Raw genomic sequence first — 4,738 nt, 5'->3', positions numbered from 1 at the left:
AGACTATGGGGGTTATTCTGGTTGATTCGCAAGGCTGCAAACTCGCAGCCTTGCGAGTCCATCAAACCCCGCCCGGCGAACGACCGCCCCCCCCCCCCTCCCCCCCTCAAAGTGCGGCTTCGCCCGAACAGCTGCAAATGGATGTTTTGCATAAACATCCATTCGCTTTGCTGGGGTGTCCGCCCACATCATTCGATGGTCACCGACCATCGAATGATGTTTAGCGTGCACGCATATATAAGTGACTTTTCAGTTACTTACATTTTGCGTGCATGCTGGCGTGGATATGGGCGGGCAGCTGACATCTGGTGATGTCAGCTACCCGCCCCCCACACCCGTGTCACTGCCTCATTACCATGAGAATGCCCAGCGTTCTCATGGGAACGCCCATGGAATGCTGGGCGTTTCCATATGGTAATGGGGCAGCCCGGCGCCCCCCGCCCATCTCCACCCCCCCACGCCGCCATGGGTGCGTGCACCCGGGGAACCGAAAGGTCGCTGTGGGTGCACGCACCATACGCGTGCACATGTGCAGATACCCACCTGCGCATGCGCAGATGCGCAACATCGGTATTGCGTGCGATCTGAATGAGGCCCTATGTTACAGCTGAGACCCAATACTATGACTGTGCCACCACTGCTACAGTATATATCATACATCCTGCCACCACCTGTGTATACTATATGTCTGCATACATGGATGCTATTACCCAATACTCTCTGTAGTCTGTAACCTGGAGCATGCTTGCCTACTGCCCCAGAACAGCCAGGAGGCACCGAAAAGAGGGTGCTGCTTCCAGTCCCCCAGATTCTGTGTTTATTACCTGCTTCTCTTCACTGGCCACAAGAACCCCCTTCGCTTCATTTTAGCCTCACCCACCACTTTAAAATGCCAGTAATAAGGGCAATATATAGCAGGCTGTGAGGATGCAATCAAGCATCCATGCCCTCGCACTGCCCAACTGGGATGATGCTACTCCCTCTGATGTACTGACATGGCTGCCCCCTGCTGGATCGGGCAGCCAGAAAGTCAGTAAATATAACCTAGAGATACTACATTGTGTACGTGCGGTATACTGTTCTACCCTGTGTCGCTCTGCACTAGCTTTCTGTGCGGTATACTGTTCTACCCTGTGTCACTCGGCACTAGCTTTCTGTGCGGTATACTGTTCTATATACAGGGGTGGGGTCCTGGGGTGCACACCAATTGAGAGGTGCGACCCTGCGGAGACCTTTCAGTAGAACTGCATACAAAGTCAAAGGTGCAGGTGCACAAATTAAACTCCCAATTTCAAAATTTTTGCAATTAAATTTTGCATTTTTAGCGAGGTTCTTCGCTTAGTTATGGCCATAAGTAACGGCTTGCCCACCGCGACCAGGTGACCTCATTAGTCGGGCAAGTCCCTAACATTTTGGTAGGTACAAATCTAGGGCTCAGGGCACCCCAAGATGGTGCAGCTGAGTGACCCCAGGGCAACACAAAACTGAAAGAAATATATAGTGAAACAAAGTGAGGATAGGTTAGTGAGAGAGGCTGCTAAAAGATAGCAGGGGTAAGTAAGTGAGAGGTAAAAAAATGAGAGATAAAGTAGTGAGAGGTGAAGTAGTGAGAGGTAAAGGTTAGAAATGAATTACATTGAAATAAAACACACAATAGGGATGAAAGTGAAAATGAAAATAAGTGTTAATTTGTGTTGCTCCTGAGGCCAAACAGCCACACCAGTCCAGGGGGGCCCACAACCCAGAAATGCACCCCCCCATCTGATAATCCATTAAACATTTGTGCAGGTCTCACCTTGCTCTGCATGCAGTCTAAGAAATGTCAGGAACCTAATTAAAACCAATATATAGGACAGGTGGGCGTGGGTGCTACCACCAGGCGCAGAAGGGGTCTCTGGCCTTCTAATGTGTATGGAAATACACGGCATTAGATATACAGGGGTGGGGTCCTGGGGTGCACACCAATTGAGAGGTGCGACCCTGCGGAGACCTTTCAGTAGAACTGCATACAAAGTCAAAGGTGCAGGTGCACAAATTAAACTCCCAATTTCAAAATTTTTGCAATTAAATTTTGCATTTTTAGCGAGGTTCTTCGCTTAGTTATGGCCATAAGTAACGGCTTGCCCACCGCGACCAGGTGACCTCATTAGTCGGGCAAGTCCCTAACATTTTGGTAGGTACAAATCTAGGGCTCAGGGCACCCCAAGATGGTGCAGCTGAGTGACCCCAGGGCAACACAAAACTGAAAGAAATATATAGTGAAACAAAGTGAGGATAGGTTAGTGAGAGAGGCTGCTAAAAGATAGCAGGGGTAAGTAAGTGAGAGGTAAAAAAATGAGAGATAAAGTAGTGAGAGGTGAAGTAGTGAGAGGTAAAGGTTAGAAATGAATTACATTGAAATAAAACACACAATAGGGATGAAAGTGAAAATGAAAATAAGTGTTAATTTGTGTTGCTCCTGAGGCCAAACAGCCACACCAGTCCAGGGGGGCCCACAACCCAGAAATGCACCCCCCCATCTGATAATCCATTAAACATTTGTGCAGGTCTCACCTTGCTCTGCATGCAGTCTAAGAAATGTCAGGAACCTAATTAAAACCAATATATAGGACAGGTGGGCGTGGGTGCTACCACCAGGCGCAGAAGGGGTCTCTGGCCTTCTAATGTGTATGGAAATACACGGCATTAGATATACAGGGGTGGGGTCCTGGGGTGCACACCAATTGAGAGGTGCGACCCTGCGGAGACCTTTCAGTAGAACTGCATACAAAGTCAAAGGTGCAGGTGCACAAATTAAACTCCCAATTTCAAAATTTTTGCAATTAAATTTTGCATTTTTAGCGAGGTTCTTCGCTTAGTTATGGCCATAAGTAACGGCTTGCCCACCGCGACCAGGTGACCTCATTAGTCGGGCAAGTCCCTAACATTTTGGTAGGTACAAATCTAGGGCTCAGGGCACCCCAAGATGGTGCAGCTGAGTGACCCCAGGGCAACACAAAACTGAAAGAAATATATAGTGAAACAAAGTGAGGATAGGTTAGTGAGAGAGGCTGCTAAAAGATAGCAGGGGTAAGTAAGTGAGAGGTAAAAAAATGAGAGATAAAGTAGTGAGAGGTGAAGTAGTGAGAGGTAAAGGTTAGAAATGAATTACATTGAAATAAAACACACAATAGGGATGAAAGTGAAAATGAAAATAAGTGTTAATTTGTGTTGCTCCTGAGGCCAAACTATACTGTTCTACCCTGTGTCACTCGGCACTAGCTCTCTGTGCGGTATACTGTTCTACCCTGTGTCACTCGGCACTAGCTTTCTGTGCGGTATACTGTTCTACCCTGTGTCACTCTGCACTAGCTCTCTGTGCGGTATACTGTTCTACCCTGTGTCACTCGGCACTAGCTTTCTGTGCGGTATACTGTTCTACCCTGTGTCACTCTGCACTAGCTTTCTGTGCGGTATACTGTTCTACCCTGTGTCACTCGGCACTAGCTTTCTGTGCGGTATACTGTTCTACCCTGTGTCACTCGGCACTAGCTTTCTGTGCGGTATACTGTTCTACCCTGTGTCACTTGGCACTAGCTTTCTGTGCGGTATACTGTTCTACCCTGTGTCACTCGGCACTAGCTCTCTGTGCGGTATACTGTTCTACCCTGTGTCACTCTGCACTAGCTTTCTGTGCGGTATACTGTTCTACCCTGTGTCACTCTGCACTAGCTCTCTGTGCGGTATACTGTTCTACCCTGTGTCGCTCGACAATAGCTTTCTGTGCGGTATACTGTTCTACCCTGTGTCACTCTGCACTAGCTTTCTGTGCGGTATACTGTTCTACCCTGTGTCACTCGGCACTAGCTTTCTGTGAGGTATACTGTTCTACCCTGTGTCGCTCGGCACTAGCTTTCTGTGCGGTATACTGTTCTACCCTGTGTCACTCGGCACTAGCTTTCTGTGCGGTATACTGTTCTACCCTGTGTCACTCGGCACTAGCTTTCTGTGCGGTATACTGTTCTACCCTGTGTCACTCTGCACTATCCTTCTGTGCGGTATACTGTTCTACCCTGTGTCACTCGGCACTAGCTTTCTGTGCGGTATACAGTTCTACCCTGTGTCACTCGGCACTAGCTTTCTGTGCGGTATACTGTTCTACCCTGTGTCACTCGGCACTAGCTTTCTGTGCGGTATACTGTTCTACCCTGTGTCACTCGGCACTAGCTTTCTGTGCGGTATACTGTTCTACCCTGTGTCACTCGGCACTAGCTTTCTGTGCGGTATACTGTTCTACCCTGTGTCACTCGGCACTAGCTTTCTGTGCGGTATACTGTTCTACCCTGTGTCACTCGGCACTAGCTTTCTGTGCGGTATACTGTTCTACCCTGTGTCACTCGGCACTAGCTTTCTGTGCGGTATACTGTTCTACCCAGTGTCACTCGGCACTAGCTTTCTGTGCGGTATACTGTTCTACCCTGTGTCACTCGGCACTAGCTTTCTGTGCGGTATACTGTTCTACCCTGTGTCACTCGGCACTAGCTTACTGTGCGGTATACTGTTCTACCCTGTGTCACTCGGCACTAGCTTTCTGTGCGGTATACTGTTCTACCCTGTGTCACTCGGCACTAGCTTTCTGTGCGGTATACTGTTCTACCTTGTGTCACTCTGCACTAGCTTTCTGTGCGGTATACTGTTCTACCCTGCGTCACTCTGCACTAGCCTTCTGTGCGGTATACTGTTCTACCCTGCGTCACTC

Source organism: Crinia signifera, chromosome 1 (assembly GCF_055691185.1).
Source record: "Crinia signifera chromosome 1, ASM5569118v1, whole genome shotgun sequence".
In the NCBI taxonomy this organism is placed as follows: domain Eukaryota; kingdom Metazoa; phylum Chordata; class Amphibia; order Anura; family Myobatrachidae; genus Crinia; species Crinia signifera.
This window is presented reverse-complemented; position numbering follows the sequence as displayed.